This window comes from Pithys albifrons, chromosome 2, assembly GCF_047495875.1.
Source record: "Pithys albifrons albifrons isolate INPA30051 chromosome 2, PitAlb_v1, whole genome shotgun sequence".
Taxonomy (NCBI): Eukaryota; Metazoa; Chordata; class Aves; order Passeriformes; family Thamnophilidae; genus Pithys; species Pithys albifrons.
Window position 1 is genome coordinate 110,008,924 of NC_092459.1, and position 20,066 is coordinate 110,028,989.

A 20,066-nucleotide genomic window follows, 5' to 3' on the forward strand; every position below is an offset into this window, starting at 1 on the left:
AAACATTCTGTTTGAGTGTCAGACCAGAGTAGCTGATTTAGCACAGCGAGTATGAAATGAGCTTGATGCAATGGAAGTGGGACATACTACAAATAATCAGTGCTGTCTCAGAAACTCTGAAGTCTAAAAAGCTGAATTTCTGGAATTTTTCTTTTTTTTCTGAGAAGCTGTTTGAATGCTTCATACTTTTTCTGAAGAGACCAACTGCAGTGGATTTAGTGTTAACTTAATGCAATTAAAATTTAAAAAGGATCCTTAATCTGAATATAAAAGAGAGTGCTTTATTGAAGTTGACTCTGAACTCACAATAGGTATATACTTTTAAATCTGGTTTTATGATCATGTTTCATTCAAGTGCTGTTAGACAACAAAGGAATTGTGTTTCCAAAAAAAGGTTGAGCAGTACTGATTAGCATTGCAAAGTCTGCATTTAACAAGATTAGTTTTTAAACTAAACCAGTATATTTTAATTTTTTATATGCGTGGACCTAATGTACATCTCTTTATAGAATTTTAAGTATTCGAGACTCGTTATTGTTTAAAGAAAAGTTGCTGACTTCATCGCAAGTACAGCCTAGTAAAAATGGGGCCTGGAATAGTAAACTGTTGCAGAGCTGAGGCAGAAACTGGTAACCTCCTGACCTCTGACTTTTACTGGAAAATGATATGCAACATAAATTCAGGGGGCCTTTTTTCTTTCAAGTATGTATACGTATGTATTCTAGTGGTGCTGTTCACATTGCTATAGTTGAAGTGGTGTCAACATGTTCATTAGAGCCTCTTACTTTTGGAGCAAAGTTTAAATCCATGGGGTTTTTTAAGGGTAAAAAAGCTGCTGCAAAAAGTAGTCTTTGAACTAAAACATGGTGTTTTTGAGAGGGGTTTTTATACTTGGATAGGGCTGTTCTTTTATTAGACGGATGTGCGTGTGTTTATGTGAATATGTGCGTGGACAAAACAGCTGTGGGAAGGCTTGCCAGCATAATCCTAGACCTCTTTGGAAATCGAGCTACTCAGTTCCTGGTGTACTTTTAAAAGGTTTTTCAGGCTTCATTTTCTCCTAACTGTGGCATTTTAGCAGTCTGGAGTGCCGGTCATACTGATGTCTTACCACTGCCATCCTGATTGGCTCCTAGCAAGGTGCATGCTGTAACCTCAGTCAGGAAGGGCTTTCTAAAGTGAGTTTCAAGCCTGAGTCCTATTCAGTATCTGCAGAGGGGCTTGTCAGTGATGCTTTAAGCAGTTCTGAAACTTTTATTCGGAACCCAGCGGTTTATTATGACTGGAATTGGTGCCAGTGCTGATAGATTTGTTATGGGAAGAAAGCTCATTGCTTTCAAGCTTTAGAAAGAGTCAAAAGAAAGAGTGGATTTGCTAACTGGAGCTCTCAGGTCAAATTTGGGAAAGGAGTTTTGGAAAGGAGACCCTATCCAGGAGGTCTCTGTTACCAACACTTGCCTTCAGGCTGCTTGCCACCTGTGGAAATGGCATTGTTTTTGAGGAGTGGGAATGCGGGAAGGGGAACAGTGGTCTTGCTGAGCCTTGCTTATGTCTTATATGTGTGAAATGCTCTGAAGGTTGAGACTATGGGGGAATCTTATTTGTTTAAGCACACCCATACTACATGTACACCTTCTGTAAAGAAAAAACAAAGCATGAGTTAGGCTTTTCCTAAGGGGAAGTCAAAAACCATGACCCTGAAGGACCAAAATGCAAGAAAACAAAAAGATAACTGATGTCCTGCCTCCCCCCAGCTGCATTTAAGTTCCAAATGCTGTGATTGGGTGGCTTTTCTCCTGTGGCCTGATGTTAGGACTGAAGTACTGTGGTTAAACTCCTATATTCACCTTTGCTGTATGCTTTTCTTGGCAGCAGGAGCCAGCATGGCACTGCCACAGCAACCATGTGCCGTGGAGGGGTGGCAGAGAAAGGCTGGGAACCCCATGCTTGTGCTTGAGAGCATAGGAGTTAACTCGAGATGCATGTGTTGCGTGACATATATTCAGTATATTATGGGCTTCCCTATTTTTAGGAGTTTGTAAAAGTTCCTTTTGGTTCCATCTGTCAAAAGCACGTTTGCCATTTAAAAAAAAAAGAAAAAAAAAAAGGCAAATCTGATCACCAGAATTAAAACCCTCTAAAACTGTCTGGTTTTAGGTTGTTCTCACAACCTACTTCCCTTGGTCAAGTAGGTAAAAGCACATTCTGGGCCAGGTTTCCAACCTGTCTGAAAGTATCGCAAGGATGTAAGTGTCAGCTTTACATTTTCAGAGAGGCACACAGACTGGAAAGCTTAAGACCTTTAGCAAGACTTTTCTCCCTTGGTTCTTAATCCAGACTATGTTAACATCTATTTTTGGACTTTTTGAAGATTTTTCTTCTTTACCTCCCTCAACACTGAAAATCCTTACAAAGTGTATTTTTAACCTATTTATGTCCAACACACATCAAATGATTGCCTTTGAAAACGGGAGAGGTGCTCTTTCCTGTAAACATTTTGAAGTCTTTTGAACATGTAAATTTATTTACTTAGTAAATAGTAATGACTCCCAGCTGCTTCGATCTATTGTAGAAATCCATATTTAACTGCTAGGAAGCTGTTCTGGGGTCTCGTGCCACTGAACAGCAGGATATGTTATTGCATGGTACGTTGACACAACCTCTTCTAAAGGCCTAGTATTGTGTCATCATAGGGGATAGTTATAGTACAGGAATGCAGAATAATATTATGAAAAAGTTTTCCCATTGCTCTGAACTTAATGAGAAGGGCCTTTGGAGGTCTGTCTCCAAATGGTGCAAAGAGATCTGAATTTACACAGTGGAAAAATTCCTTGCTAAATTCTGTTTAAAAGAAGAAAAGGAAATTCCTATGTATAGGCAGGTGATGCTAAGCTGATGGCAACACTATTTTATCTTATTGCATCTTCTGACTTGAAAGGATTCCTATTTGGTGTATTGAGAGATCTGTTTTGTTTGTTTTTCAAATAGTGAGGCCAGGAAGATGCTGAACAAAGCCCTGATACAGTCACTTTTAATCCAGAGAGTAGCTCTTTATTTCCCATGTTTAGCTCTTCTACATGGCTTAAAAGAAAAAGAAAAATAATCCATCAGTGTCACCTATTTGTGTGTATTGTTTCTTTCCATTTTTCTTTTTTTTTGTCCAGGCCTCAGCCTGGGTTCAAAACATTTTTTTAACCTCCAAATAATTGTTGCTCCTTCAAGCCAGGAGTAGAAAGCAGTGATATTTCTTTATAAAAATGTATCAATGGTTGGGTTTTTTTCAAGGCTTTTGTAGGAGTTTGAGCAACCTATAGGCAAAAAGGCAATCGGGTTTATTATTGCTGGGAATCTCCAGGCGGTTGTTTGGAGGCTGCAAAGGCAGGCGGCAGAGCAGGGAAGAGGGGGAGAGAAGGGCCACATTATGTTCCAGATGACTGAGCAAGGATTTATATACCAGCTTGCCTTTTTTTTGCCTTTTTTTTTTTTTTTTTAACATGGGAGAAGAAAAGTAATAAGAGCGGGGAGGCATTTGAAGCGGTCAGATGGCCGATGACTAATGGGATAGGTGGGCAGGAGCCCGCGGATTGGGTGTCTTAATGAGCACATTTCGCACCGAGTTTGGGCTGCAGTTCCCCTTCACCTTTGCCCTTTATTGACCGAACTGACACTTCATTTTTCACATACTTCCAATTATGGCTGAGCTTAAGTGTTGCCCTGCCTCCTTTCTTTCTTGCCTATGGATGGCTTGAGAGTGGCTGAGGCCACAGAAGATATTTTAATTTGAAAAACTACCATAGCAAGGCAGGTTTAGGGTGAAACCTGAAACTGCTGTCACTTGGCAGTTTCTCCGATTAAAACAAAAGTTTTAATGTTTCTTGTTTAGCACTTTCCCTCCACACACCCCCCCCCCCGCCACTCCTTCTCCGTGTTGAGGTGGCCAATCGATTTGGGAGTGATTGGGTTGGTGAGGGATGTTTTCCTCAGGATAAATCTTTTCTGGTAGTACAGGTGTCATGGGTGGGAGTCACCCAAGGAAAGAGTTAAACCCATGTAAAAAGCAGTTCTGTGCTTGAGTGATGGCTCCTTGTTCCCTCTCAACGTGGTGTCTTCTCAAATGGCTTCTTGTGGTGTGATGCCCTGCAGTATCCTTTGCTAGGAGCTCTTCTTATGGAAAAGCAAAACACCATTGTGCTTGCACTTCTCAAGACTTAGACCAGTGTGGGTTTGTTGTTTTGATAATATTTAATGCGTGAATGTAGATTTGAGTGTGGCCTGGCTGTGAAGTTTTGACAAGTGGCTGAAAATGATGCTGGGAGAGGCAGGTAGGATGAAGAGATGGGCAAATCCTCAGTCACCCTTTTGCTATACAGGGAACCATCGTATATCTCCTACTGCTCAGGCCTGTGTGCATTTCCACATTGGCTTTTACATGCAGAATCCTTCCAGGGAGGAAATGTCTGTTTGCTTTTGCAGGGCTTAGGGGGTTTCGGAGCATGCGGTTTTCCTACCAAATGTGAATTCTGTCGGAAATAGTTGGAATAAGTTGTGCTCGCATGGGGTGGGTGAGTTTAAGAACAAAATAGCTGCTGTTAGACCTTCATTCCCAGCAGCACCACTGGATTTTGCAGCGTGGTTTTCACTACTGGCTCTGTCACGTGAAGTTTGGGTGAGTAATGAGTGGACATGTCATCTGTGTGCCAGTGTTGATTACTTTACATTTAAATACATGGAGACTATATCGACAATTATTTACATCCAAACAGAGGCCCCTAAACCACAGAAGTATTTATCTCAAAAAAAAAAAAGTATGAAGTATTACCTACTTTATTATGTAGCCCTCTGGCATAGTAATGGCATGGCATATTTTTACTATAATATGGTAATAAAAGAATATGTAAAAGGCAGACAAAGGTTCTGTCTTTTCACTAAGGTGACCCCTGTTACCAAGTAACTGCTTTACTTATGAGCTTATTAAAAACTCAAAAAAAATGAGCTTTTCATACTTCACAGGCATTGATGTGAAAATGAGCTGTCCTGCGAGTAGTTTTCTTGATCATTTTTAGAACAATTGATTAGCCAAAGAGCCGCTGTCATTAGTTGACATTGACTGATAGCAATTTGTCACAAGCTCCGAAGGTCAGCCAGGCACTGGAAGCTTCAGCTTGTCTTTGATTGACCTTTTCTGATGCCATTATCATGCGATCGGTTAGACTGGATGTGACCCTCGATTAGAAAAGACAGGGCATTAGTCAACAGGGGCTGCTCCCTGTGTTTTTTCTGGTGCTTTATGTATTGTGAATCCCGAATTAAGCATAATAGGCTTGTTTGGAAACGGAGCAGTATCAGTTTTCTTGCTGAGGCTCTGCCATCCTCTTTTCTTTTCTTGCTTTTCCATCAAGCGGGCGGCGCTCGGTTTGCTTTAAATCAGCGTGAGCACCTGTACCCTCTTCCTTTGACACGAGATACGAGATTTAAACCAGGCCCATATTTATCTGAAACTCTTCATGTAGGTGCATATTCTTCAGCAGCACCAGCATTAATTATTTTTATCTCCCCAGAATCATGTTTTATTTTTTAACAGTGATTGAGTAGTTAAGGATTATGCTCATAACAACATGATGTCAATTTATCATTCTGCTCTAAAGCCGGGGGGCGTGAAACTGGTTTTTTCCTCCTTCTGGTTTAGGTTTTTGGTGGTTTTTTTTTTTTTTGGTCTCATCATCCTTATTCAGCGGTTAAAGTTAAATTTCAGCAGCATTGAGTCTCTGTGCCTCAGCTCGGCAGGGTTATGGTTCCAGTATGCTGTATGGGAATGAGTCCTCTCTTGGAAGTGGGTGTCTGTCATGATTTAAGCATTAATCTATTCCCAGTGTCAGGATTTATTTCAATTGCTCACATTACCTTAAATGTCTGTTATTAACAGGCATTTTTCTTTTTGCCTTGGCAAAACTAGCTTAAATACTTATAAATGTTGCTTGTTTTGCCTAAATTGTGGGTCACATCATCGTAAACGAATTATTTTCCTTGTAAAAAACCTTCCTTCCTCCCTTTTGCCTTTCAGGGGAAACTTGAATTTCTCTAAGCACCAACTTGTTTTTCAGGTCAGCCCCCAGAGATAATAAGCAGTTCAAAACCAGCACAACCGTTTCAGCACGGTTTAATGTGACTTCCAGTCTTTGCTTAGGAAAAGCTTCCAGCTGGGAGGGGAGCAGAGAGGCGATCACGTCAGGAGGCAGATCCTTCAGGATGAAGCTATTGCCATTGCTGGCAGAGCAGAAGGAGGGAAAAAGACTTTGGAAACTGTTTACCTTTAAAGTGGCTATGGAAATACAAATATTCCTGACTTCTCGGCCCATCTGTAATCAAGCAGCAAAAGCCATGTGCTGGAGTCCTTTTTTTTTCCTTTTTTTTCTGATTTTCTTGGCAAGTTTTTCTAAACTTAGAAATGTCTAGGCCATTAAACATCTGTGTGGCTGTGCGCAAGCTGATGTATACATAGATGTGTATTTAAGAACATGACCCTGACCCTGAACTGATCATCCCGTCAGTGATGCAGGGCTTTTGCAGCCCCCAAAGTGTGTCTGCACAAAACGTGTCTTACTGAGGGTAGGAGCCTTGGACATGCTGATCAGGGAACAGCGGTGGAAAATACCATGTTGTTAAATCACATCTTGGGCTGTTACCTGAAAAAATCCAGTGTAGGACTGAAGGGCATCTCGCTTTCCTCCTTGAACGGGGCAGCAAGAGTTTTGGTTGTTAGAAGTTGTAGAAAAAGGTTTGAAGTTTTTAGTGTCCTAGATGCCCTGTTTTAGCAGTACCTGAGTTGTGTGTTTTCAAGCTTGCTGATAGGATTTGATTTAGAAGCACTGTTACTTTATTCTGATGTGGGGTTTTTTTGTCCTACACATCCTGGGTAATTTCACTTAGTTTATGGTGGCTCAGAGCCAATGAGCTTCCCATATGGCCCATATTATAGGCCATCTTAATAATCCCATGTTAAGGGCACCAGCGCTATCCCCATTTACATCCCAGGTCTTGGCGGCTTCATCTAAGTCTTTTGCTATACGCTGCAGGCAGAGTGAGACTTTAAGGTGTATGTCATTGACCTCTTTAAACTGGAGATTATAAAAACAAAAGTTGTGATCTTGAGAAGTTTCTTTTGAGAAACATTTTATCACAAGTAGTATAAACTCATAAACACTCCATGTGTCTGGATTAGTGATGCAACAGGGCGTGCCATCAGGCTTCTTGGCACAAACCATTTTCCTATCTCTGACATGAAATGCTGTGAGGGGGAAACAAAAAGATGACTAAGGTTGGAAGAGAAGTCTTTAAAATAATTTGTGTATGGAGAAAGTGGGTGCTTGCCCTATAACGCAAGAACTAAGGGTGGGTGTTCAGGGCACAGGAGCTTTCCAGAGTGTTTGTAGGTTTAAAACAAAAAAAAATTGGGTTGGGTTAAATTTATTGCTACAGTGTGCTGAGGAGGTCAGCAGGGGACAAAACGAGATTAGACCAATTCATGGAAAAATAGGTCCTTCTGTAGCTATTAAAAACCCTGGTCCAGATGCAACCACTGGCTCAGGAAGCTGCCCAAATGCTGGTTGTCAGAACCATGGCACAGGCGCGTTTGTGTGTCCCTCCCACCTTGCTATAGGGTTTTCCTAAACACCCATTATTGTTCATGGGAGACACCAACATGAGATCAAGTTACTTGAACACATCTCTTCTAGTTTTTATGTTAAAATAATTTTTTATAATTCAATTCAGGAAATAAGATGCTGGATTTTTTTATCTTTTTTTTTTTTTGATGGCTCTTGCTAATGCCAGCTTGCTTTTGTTGGGAAGAAAGTAGACATAAGCTTGTATTTTCTTGCCCTTATTACCCCAGTGGTGGGAATGGTTTGACGCTATTCATTCAAATTTGACAGGTGATTGCTTCTGTAAATGAATGCACTCAAATCATAATTGTTGCAACAGAATTGTTTGATTACCTGGCGGTAGCCTCTTTCTCTCTGATAGCTTTTGGATCACCTGTTTGCTGAGAGCATTTGACAGTCCTCATGTTTATTACCCAATTGAATGTCAGTAGCAATTGCAGCTAAAGATAAACGAAAATGCAAGTACTTGTTGACCTTGACTTTTTTCCACAAGATATTGGACTTGATGGCTCTATTGCTGTTGAACTGATAAGAGTTATAAACAGTAGTTGAAGGGAAATGTTTTATTCCCAGAGGAAAATACCACACTGCTGTGGGAAATGGCATCTGACTAGCACTCTTTGCCAAATTTGCTTGGTTCACCTTCATTTAGGCTGTGGGAAAATAAAATACAAATTTCCCCTTTTATGACTTTAATATCTCTACAAACATGAATTCCTGTGCTCTTTGTAAAGTTTTGTTGGCAGACTGTGCCAATAACACACAGCAAGCACGAGACCTCGCCGTGTTTTATGATGTGCTATAATGAGGATTCTCAATTCTTCCTCATTTTCGGGCTGATTTGATAATTACAGGGAGGGAGCAGAGCTTTCTTCTCCTATTCCATGGGAAGCTTAATATGTCTATAACCAGCAAAGGCTGGGAAATGTGTGGCTGCGGGTGCATGTTGCTGGAGCGGGACTGTGCTGGTGGGAGTACAGCCTGGGGATGAAGGCTTGTGATTGCAGGGATCGGGGAATGACACTATCACAGGCCATATTTGCACCCACTTTTTTAGGCAAGGTCCTACAGAGATTCCTTTGCAGGGTTTTTGGATGAGGGGGCCAATTTGGTGGCACCCCTCCTAGCTGCATCTGGGGAATGGGTGGGATGAGCTCCTGCTACAGCAAATCTTTCTGCTATAACCTCCCATATATATATTTATATATATTTATTTCTAATCCTGCTCCAATACAAAACCTGAAAGACAGACTTCAATGGAAACAGAAGCAGGCAATAGGCTTTGAGATCGTCCCTGATGAAAGTCATTGTATAAACATAATGCATAAAAAGCACAAAAGACAGTGGAATTAAATACTTTCAAATATAAGTCCTCCTTCTCTTGGCAACTGCTCTGATAAACTCTGTGCAGTATTGTAGGAGCTTGTTAAAGCACTGAAATGCAGGATTAAGCAGTGCTGTAGCAGTTAACAGAGTCAGACTAGTAATCTTATTGCATTGTATTTTTTTTAGGTAAGATTAAGCTGGCATTACATTATATGTTTGTGGGCGAGGGGCCATTCTTCAAGGGATTAATTAATAGGATCAACACTGTAAGATGCTGACATAATTTTTTCTAAGCACATTGATGCACATGGGCTTTTATTCTTTTCTCTTTTTTTAATTTAATTTTAAATTCATGAATGAGATAGGGACTGTGGGCAATCAGGGCAGGCCCTGCAGCGATGGCAGCATCAGAGCCACCTGTCACCATATAATTCATCAGGGACATCACTGGCCTGGTGACCCACTAGTTGGTGCCATGTGAAATACCAGAGGGAGAAGCCTGATGTCTCTTCTACCTGAGCTGGTGTGGGATTGTAAGGCTGTGACTAAGCAAATGCCTGACATTGCTCTGGCAGGTCTTTGTGAGTGGGTGCTGTTGGTGAAACCTTCCACTGTTCTGGCTTGGCTCTTTAGCCACGTTACCTCCTCCATGCAGCCTTTGGTTTGACATGCTTGAACTTTTGCTAGTCGAGCCTGGAAGGTGGGAAAAGACATGGGAGAGTGTGAGCAGGCCTGTGATGTGCAGTGGGAACAGTGTCACATCAGGGCAGGCAGTAACACCCTGGGGCTTTCTGCCACCCTCCCTCCCTCTACAGCTTGAGAACTTCCTCATCACCAGGTGGTACCGCTGGCGTCTCAGAGCCATGGATTATAATATAATTTATTTATATATTATAAGTATTACTCTGTTGTAAGTATTTGTTTATATGTTTTATGTTCTTCCTCTTGAGTGTTTAAAATCTCACACAGAGTTTGCTGTCAGTTTTTTGTGGTTGCTCTTTGCAGAAGTGTGATATGGAAGTGTGGGAAAGATGAAATGGCATATAAGTAAATAATACAGTGGGGACTGACTTTTCAACTAGTCCCTTAGTTGTTTGATTTCCTGTGACTGATTCTGTGCCATGGCAGAAAGATGGCCCTTGCAACGCCAATATTGTGTATTGTCTCAAGGTTGTAAGTTCATCTTTTGAAGAAAAGGCAGGAGAAAAGCTATAGGAGACACCACTTAGGTCCTTGGAAAAGAGCTAATGGTAGGGAATGTAACCTAACTGATTCTTAAAATCTTCCCCCACTGCTCTGAATAGCAGTGTCACATGGATGCAAGCTAAATATATTCTGGAGTCTGTAATGTCCCGATGGACCTCAAAGAAAGCATATCCTAGCTCTCTGGTCGGCGAGTGAAGGTCATGGAAACAAGGCTTGTAGGATGGAGAACCTTTCACTGGTCTCATTGCTGTGCCAAGAGGATCTTCTTCCTTTCTCCCTCACTGGTGCAGAACTGAGGGCAAAACTCCCCTGTGGAGCTCCTGCTTGGGGCCCTTGATTATAGCACATGTACTTCTGCATCAACTGCCTTCTTAAAACAGGGAAAAGAGAGAATGGGGTCAGCATTAACTGATCAGCTCAAAGTAAAGTGTTATAATTTCAAATGGGGTTAAAATTTTAAGGCACTGTAACATCAGAGTGAAGCAGCTAAAGAGAAGGGGGATAGGATGCAGGCAAATTGCAGCAGTGGGGAAAAGCAACTATAAAGTGGAGTTGAAGCATGTTCATCCTGTACTCCCCTTCCTCACTTAGTGAAGCCTCTATTTATCCTCTCTTGTCCCCTCATCCTGCCTGTGACAGTGAGGATGTCCCAGGAGAGGCTTTTGCACAGGATTCTGCCTGTTTTCTTTTTTTGGTATCTGTCTGGACTAGCCCATCTAAATTCTTCATTAAGTCATCTATATAAAAGCAAGAATAGTTGTGACGTTAATTCAGTATAACTGTTGTACATACTTGGTGCAGTTTTATGTTCTAGTTCTGTGATGGATTGCAGGACAGCAGAGGGCTGTTCTGTCAGTTGGTGAGCAGGCTGAGCCACAAAATCTTTGAATGTCAGTGTATAAATATTTATAGTTTGTGTGTGTATTTGTTCCTATACATGCTTGGATGTGACTACTTCCCACTATTACACATTTTTATTCTGTGAACCTGGCAAGAAAGGTGGTAAAACAACCACCCATATGAAGTACAGGGCTTTTTTGGAACCTTTGAAATTTCTTTTACAAAGAGCATTGTGCTAAGTTCCTTGGCATTACAGCTACAAGAAACAAATTAGGAGGCAGTGCTAACATTAGTATCTCACCACATATTTAATCCAGCTAAAAACCCCTGAGGTGGCTGTAATTTACCAAGTTGAACTGCAGACTGCCAACTAGAGAGGGCTGGCAGAGCCACCTCTTCGGGAAACGTGAAGTTGGTGACATGGTTTAATTTAATCCAAATAATATTGATGACTTGGTTGAATTTAATTCCAATACAGTAACCAGCTAACAGGCTACAGGAGGAGCATGTTAGTCTGAAAAGCAGAGTATGCATATTATGCAATTTTACAGCATGGCTTTCCATACCTAATGTTTTAATATAAAATAGAATTGCTTTGTACAGATGAATTGAAATTCTATGTGTTACCAATATACAAATTTTATTTACAGTTGGTGTAGGTGAAATGACAGTATTGAACTTAAATGTGCCTCTCAAGTTGATAAATACCAAGTTGATACTAAACACATTAATACTCTGTTAAAATTAGCAGTCAATTTACTTGAATATTGGAGGTTAGCCAGGGATGGATCTGAAGTTGTATTAGGTATATCGTACTGGTCTGAATGCATCATATGCTGTTGCAGAAGCATTGTGCTAATTTTAGCTTACAAAGAGGATGAAGATAAACTGCCTGCTGCTAGTTTGCCATATGCTATCCTGGTGATAATATTCAAGTTGAAAATATTCTGCTGAGAGTCTTATTGTTTCACTAAAAGAAAAGTGAAAAGAGTTAAGCAAATTTCTGCTCTGTAAATATATACAAAATAATGAAATAAAGCAAATCTCAAATGCTGGTAGATGAGATCTGTGAAATTTGTTTTGTTTTTATTGGCTTTCATGGGAGTCAACAATTTGTTTTAGTATATATTTGATCCAATTTTATCCATTTCTTGCATGTAAATCTTAAAATCAATCTAAATAAAAATCGATCTCTGTTCTGGTAGGCAAAAATATAGTCTGAGTTGCTCCTAACTAGTTAAGCCTCCCATCCTTCATGTTTAGTACAGGAATAAAGTCTCTGCCGAGCTGATTTTTCAGGAGCTTCTCCTTTTGCTTTGTTTATTTAAAAACTCAAAACATATTCCACTTTCCATATGGGGAGGATTCTGCTTCTGTAACTTCAGTGAGGAGCATTTGCCTTCTCCATCTGCGCCTGTGGCCAGAAGAGGGGTGGAGAGGGAGTGCCCTGGACCCCTGTGGTTAGTCGGGCTGGGGGGAAGCTTTGCATTAGCAAGTGGTGAAAAGCTTGACCTTCCAGTGACCTGGGTCAAGCAAACCCCCCACTGAAGTGTCCCATTTGGACATGGATACCTGTGGGGTGAGGGAGGAGATAAAGGAAGGGGGAGGAAGATAAAGTAATCCCATTGACCTGAGAACTTCTCAGATATTACAAGCGAGGGAACATCAGGAATAATAAAAGACCAGCAATATTTTCCTGCCCCCCGTATCTGCGTAATGTCATTTCCAAAGGGCTGGAGTAGATAATAGCAAATATGCTTTCAAGTATCAGATCAATCTCTTGAAGTGATGGCGAAGACTGGATGCTCTGCTCTGGCGGATGCTGGAGAGTGTAATACAATCCTTGCCACAGCAGAGAGAATTGTATAAATGGACAAAGATCTGCTGATTACATCTTTTGCTAAAGTGTTAAGTAAAAGATCTGGCTATAAGAGATGGCAGGTCTACTATTGTCTGGTCTTCTAACTTGTTTTTATAGGGGTTTTCACAGGAATAAATACCAATTACCAAAATAAAAGCAAGCGGTGTGGCCGGTTCGTATCATGGTGGGACACATGCTCTTGAGTCAGTGTGGGCAGGAAGCTTGGCAGGTCTGTCCCCCACCATTGCCATTGCATCTTTATCTCTCTGCTTCATTGTTTGCCACTGAGTGCTTGAAATTCCAGTTTCCAAGTATAAGCTTCCTGTTTCTTGCCTTTACATTCAGTTTGGTAAGACATAAATTTAGCTATCTTTCAAGGAGGGCTTTTCTTTTTTTTTCTCTTTTATTCTTTTTCCTGAAGTAAGGCAAAATAGGAAGAAGAAATTAATTATGATTTGTTGATAAGAAGTGGATTTTTGCCTTTTCCCGGATTCTCATTGGCAGGAAGCATGAGGTTGTATCCTTGCGATAAGGTGATGGATGGGAGCTAAATTCAGCCTTTCGATCCTGAGTAATTTTAGAAGGAGCCCTGAAGTCCAGATCTTGTTTTGAAACAGAGATGGGCACATTCAGGCTTCATTAGCCATAGTTTTCTTGCAGGAGCCTTGCTGCTTGTAAGTTTTTACTGTTCTATGCAGTATTCAAAACTAATAGTGTGCATATTCTTGTAGTCATCTAAATCATGAATTTTCCTCCAGAGAGTTTCTCTTTTTTTCCTTGACTGTGAAGGGACTCAGAGAGGACTAACGGCCTCGTTCGGACACTTAACTGGGCAGTCTGACTTAAATGCTCAGACTAAGGAGGGATGAATCTGTGCTAATACTTGTCATGTCATTCCTTTAGGAAGGAAATGTTTGCTCTGTGTGCAGAAACAGAATAAAATGGTTTGTACTAGTGAAGATTAAAGGAGTGGGCTTGGGCATTGTATGTGTAGGTGAGGCTGTGTCCTCTGCAGCTCCTGGGCACACTGGTCTGAGCATCTCATGACACTTGTCGTGTTTGCAGACACATATGGGTAATAAGTATTCAGAAATCTTGGCATTTGTAAAAGAAGACATATATATATATATATATATATATATATATATATATATATATCAGCAGCAGCATGGCTAGGCTTTGTGAACGAAGATTTGAAAAGGGCACTACCCACGCTTGCTGCAAGCGGGCTGGTGGCTAAAAAGGCCGATACGGGATAGGCAGGTCTGGTCACAAAAGGCACAGTGGAACATCTCTTTAGTTGATATTGGCAAGGAACGGTTCTTTCTGCGTTGTCTTTTCTCCTCAAGACTGACTCTCCGTGCATTCTCAAAGGAAGCAGCAGCATCGTGAATGGTATGTCTCCATGAATCCCGATTGGAGGCCAGAGTGGACCATTGGTGGCAGTCAATATGGCCAAGGCTGAGGTGTTGTTTCAGGGAGTCCTTGTATCTCTTCTTCGGGGCTCCTCTCTTGCGGCAGCCGGTGGCAAGTTCACCATAGAGCACAATCTTCGAAAGGCGGTGATCCTCCATCCTGGAGACGTGCCCTGCCCAGCACAGCTGCCTTCTCATCAGCATGGCCTCGATGCTGCTGACCCCTGCCTGTTCAAGAACAGACACATTGGTCACATAATCAGACCAGTGGATGTTTAGGATTGAACGGAGGCAGCGCTGATGGAAGCTTTCGAGAAGCCGCAGGTGGTGGCGGTAGATGACCCAGGATTCAGACCCATATAAAAGAGTAGACAGTACAATGGCTCTGTAGACACTAATCTTTGTACTTTTCTTCAGGTGTTTATTGGAGCAGACTCTTTTATGGAGTTTTCCTAAGGCTCTGTATGCCTTTGCTAGCCTGTTGTCTATCTCTTTGTCAATCTTACCATCTGAGGAAATGATACTTCCCAGATAGGTGAACTGCTGGACTGACTTAAGCTCTGAATTGCCTATGGTGATGTGAGGATGATGGAAGACTTCTTGAGGTGCAGGTTGGTAGAGAACTTCCATCTTCTTCAGGCTGACTTCCAGCCCAAAAAGCTCAGCAGCCTCTGCAAAGCAGGATGTTAAGCGCTGCAGAGCTGCTTCTGTGTGAGCAACGAGGGCAGCATTGTCAGCAAAAAGCAGCTCATGGACAAGGTGATTCAGGGTCTTGGTGTGGGCCTTCAGTCGCCTTAGGTTGAATAGGCTTCCATTGGTACGATATCGGATGTAGATGCCGTTTTCTTCATCGAGGTCTGCTGTGGCTCTTTGGAGCATCATGCTGAAGAAGATTGTGAATAGAGTTGCTGCAAGAACGCAACCTTGTTTCACACCATTGGTTATTGGAAAGGGCTCAGAGAGTGCATGGCCATATCTGACTTGTCCACGCTGATCCTCATGTAGCAGGATCATCATTTTGAGGAACTTGGGGGGACATCCTAAACATTCCAGGATCTGCCACAGGCCTTTTCTGCTCACAGTGTCGAAAGCTTTGGTGAGGTTAGAGACCTTTGTTCTGTTCCCTACACTTCTCTTGCAGTTGTCTGAGAACAAACACCATGTCTGTGGTGCTCCTATTGGTTCTGAAACCACACTGGCTTTCAGGTAGAAGATCTTCTGCAATAGTGGGTACTAATCTGTTCAGAAGTATTCTTGCAAGGATTTTACCAGCAATGGAGAGCAAAGTAATACCTCGGTAATTTGAGCAGTCTGATTTTTCTCCTTTCTTCTTGTACAGGGTGATAATGACTGCGTCACGGAAATCTGGTGGTAGTTCCCCTTGTTCCCAGCAACGCACAACAAGCTCGTGGAATTTGGCATGGAGTGCTTGACCTCCATGCTTCCAGATTTCAGGTGGAATTCCATCAACCCCAGCTGCCTTGCCAGTATATATATGTATATGCATGTATATATATATATATATATATATATGTATATATGTATGTGTGTATATGTATATGTGTGTGTGTGTGTATATATATATATATATATATATCTGTATTTTTTATAAATATTATTCAGGGCAGGCATTGTCTGTATTCCTGTGCCTAGCTGTCAAGAAGCCAGGTTTCCAACTTTCTCTGCCACCAGGATGTTGATTTCTTCATTAATGCTTACGAGGTTTTAGTCTAATGTTTTCACATGTCTCTGGGAGCTGAGGAATTAAATATAAAACCTGATGGATGGGGTTTGTTAAACTTTGTAGCAACATTTTGCTCAACTTACAACTGAACAGCATTGAGGTCTTGCGTGAGATGAAAGGCTTCATGAGGGAAGCCTTGAAACCAAACCTGTTGCTGAGTTGAGGTGGCAGGAATGGCCATACTTAGCTTTGTTGTGCTATTTGGGCAGGAGGTCCTTTAGCAGCTGGCACTGCAGCTGTTGGGACATCTCTCCCCACATGGTCCTTATCTACTTTTAAATGTAAAACCAGAGCTAAACCTATTTCTACTCCAAACTAACAAGATGTATATTGGTCCATTTAAGTCCTCTAATACACATTCAAAAAGGCTCATTTGCTCACCTCATTTTTGTCATCATATTTGTAGCAATCCTCACTAGCAGATGAGATTGAGGAGTGAGTGGTTAGTATTTTTTTATGCAGAATATTGAACTCTTATTTCCCTTTTAAAGTCTACTTTGTATGCTGTCCTGAAAAATATCTCTGTATTGTGCACTGTGACCCTGCTGTGCACAAGAAACATGACATTCAGGTCTTGTTTCCTTGGGAGGCTGCGAATATAAAGTCTAGGAATGGTTCTGGAGGTTTGCAGGCATGGAGGGAGGGCGGGTTACTGGCAGCAGCAGTGTGGGCTTTCATTCAGCACCTTGTCAGCATGCCTTATCTGGGATCTTGAGGGATGGCTCTCCAGGGTAAACCCAGGGAAGGGAGCTGAGTGAGGTGTTTCCAGGGATGTCCCAGCGGAGGCTTTCTCATGAGCTGTTCTGCTTGCTCTGCAGGAGTTGTAACCAGTACAGATCTCTGCAGTGCCTCGGAAAGTTGAGCTTCCGGGATGTTTGTTGAGTACTTTGAGACTGGGACGTTCTTATTTATAACTTCTGTATCTTTGAGTGGACATGTGCATCACCTGTTGTCTTGAGCCTCTCCTTGTGTGCTTCTGCATGAGGTTCATGTGCAACCTTGAATATACAGGAAGTCATCTGGGCTGGTGAGGGGTGGGCATGAGATGTATCTTCCACATGGTCTTGCAGGCACTTGCCCCCTCTGTATCAATATTCCCTCTTGTTCAGGTCACTGCTGGGATCATACTTATTGCAAATATGTTGCTTATGTCCAAGTCTTTTCCATAGAAAACTCTTAACTATAGGTGAGAATGCTTTTTTAGCTGAACTTTGAGTTTCAGTCCATGATTGCAGATGAAAATCTCTTTTCCCTTCTCATCTGCCTCAGCCACAAACTGCAGGTGCAATTAACTGGTCAGGCAGTTAAAATGACAAAACTCAGCGTTGCTTTGCATAGAAACCAGCAGCACTATTAGCAATGGTTCAGAGGCTGGCATTGTTGGGGACTGTTCAGATAACTGGCAGGTATTTGTGAAAGCCTTTTCCAATCTCAAGAGAATCACCTGTTTGGCATCAGTGAGTATTGCTCTAGAATTGCAATGGGAGAGAGTGCAGATCTGTGACTAGAGACTTGCTTTGCTGCCTGAGAAGCCTTGGTGAGCCACTCTTAGAATGGAAACACATGCAGGTTCTAAGGGATCAGCTGTGCAGCAGAAGTTGTGGATGGAGGAAGCAAGGAGTTCACAAACAGTTGGAAAATTGTGTTTACTCAACATACAATGAGTTTATTAGAGAAGACTCAACATCTGAGTGTGTCTTTAATCTATCCTGACCTTCATCAAAATAGTCTCCTAATATTTTGCTTGCCTTTAAGTTTCATCATGAAAGAACCACTCTGATTCATATTTTTAAGGGATGTTATTCTGACCTCAAAAACTGATACTTCCTTAGCCAGTGCCAGAAAGCCCTTTCTGTGGTTTTATTCCCCATTTCTTGAGCAATTAAGACTCAGGTGGCATCAGAATAACAACTGATTTTAATAGCCACTTTAGCCACCTCCATCATGGGGAGGAAGCATGCAGAGCTTCTGCAGAGCCTCAGAACTCTGCGGTGTGACCTAAAGTGACCAGACACAAAAACCAGTGCAGCTCTTGAACGGAAAGGTCTGCATCATCCAAACTGTGCTGACTCTTGTCCAAGAACACACTGTTTACCTGTTCCTTCCAAACTGGTCAATTTTCTGCAAGGCTGAGATGTGGGGTTTGGGGTTTTTTTTGTTTATCTCAATGCAACTTGGCTGATTTTTGTGGACCTGCTCTTCACTTGCTTGTAGATATATGTTGAAGACTGTATTTTCTGTTTTGGTGATGAAGCTGAACATTCCCACTATTGACCTATATATAACTCCTTCTTTGTGTCTGAAGATATTTCTGTATTCATCTGCAAATGTGCAGGCTGACCACTTCAATCAAAGGCAGCAAATCTTACCAGTTAACTCCAGAATGCATCCTGCTGAAGGCAATGTCTGAAAACATATTGCCATGAGCGTGAAGCAGCCAAGCTTCTGTCTGGCCCTCAGGACTACCCACACCTTAATGAAGGGTGGGGTTTTCCTTATCCCAATAAATAGATTTTGTTTGGGAAGGTGAGAGACAGAAAGAGAGAATGTTATTTGCTCCGTCTGAAATAAAAGACTATTTATGCCTAATACATTGGCAGAATTATTCCAGAGTAATTCATCCATGAGAAAATATGATCCTTGTGTCACTGCCAAGGTCAGAGAGACCTATGGTGATCTGCAGAGTAAGTTCAGGTCACCCAAGTTAAATCTACCCAGGGGCTGACTTAGCTCATGCACCAAACTTTTTCCAAGATTAATAAGAGCAAACATCTTCTATAGATGAAGGCAAGGCTAGGACTGTGGTCAACTCTCTCCTTTGAGCCAAGGTCTTCTGCTTTTCCGTTCTCCTTTCCAGGTTGCGCTTTCATTTCCTTTCCATTCTTTGCTTTTCCCAGCATTTACAGGATACTTAGAAAAGTCTGTCTTTTCCTTTTTGTGGCAACCAATGCCTATAAAACCTTTCTTGATATCTGCGTGCACAGGAAGGACATGGGGACATTGCTGGTGTTTGACCTGGTGCAGCACTGGCTATCTGTGTGTATGGTGGTCCTTGCACATCAATTGAGAAGCACGTCTCGAAAGCTGAGGTGAAAAAGTTGGGGAACACAGCAGAAATATATTCCTTGTTAACCTCAAGTGAGCGGGTACCATGATATTTGGCAGTTTTGAAGGTGAAGCTGGTGATTCTGTAGGCATTGGAGGCTGCCTCAGGAGAAGACAGACTGAGCAGTGAGCTGGGTAGGGGAGAGTCCTCTTCAATCACTAGTGGGTGAGACAAGGTCCTCAGCCCATTCAACAAGGATGAGGTTGTTTAATCAGAAGAGCAAGGTTATTCTTCATTGTAGTCTACACCTGCCATGGGGAAGCTGATGTCTATGGTTTCAGCCTGCCAGAACCTGAGGTTTTCTTTAGCTTCCTTGGTTACTCATCCATGTCATTTAAAGTACATGAAATTACTGAAAGCAGTCAGGTTTTGCTTTCTACACATTTTTACTACTCTCGCTCTTAGAGATAATGACAAATGCCATGAATTGAAAGAGAAACACCAGAAGTAATTTTGTCTTGCTTTTTGAAGGATGTATGCATTGGGATTATTTTTTTCTTAAGCCACTGTCTGGCTTTTTGCTGTGACCCAACTGTGAGATTTTGGTTAAACACTCTTATTGTGAAGGAATGGAGTCAAAGACAGATGAGCTGGAAATGGCTGAGTTAACTTCTTCCTCTTGCAATTAGAACTTTGTTGCCACTAGATGTAGTGACATAAATAATCAAATTTTGGAATGCACCAGAAGTTTGTTTCCTTCCTCCCATCATTTTGCCTATTCAAAATAGTTCTAGGTAGGTGATATCTAGGAATATATAGTGAGGAAAGATTAAAGAGGTAAAAATAAGGCACATATGAGCCTGAAGATGATATTCTGGGGAAATTTTTAAGTGTCCGGCATTGATCTGACTTTTCTTTCACCTTCGTTGCATATTTTGTCCCCTGAAAACTGTTTGTCCCTGGATGA

At 41.7% G+C, this 20,066-nt stretch overlaps 1 protein-coding gene across 1 annotated transcript in view; it reads left to right on the plus strand.

The window, feature by feature from the left end:
• The window catches only part of MEIS1 (Meis homeobox 1), a 108,703-nt gene that overhangs the window by 27,737 nt on the left and 60,900 nt on the right, over positions 1-20,066 (plus strand). The gene's annotated exons all lie outside the window — the stretch shown is intronic.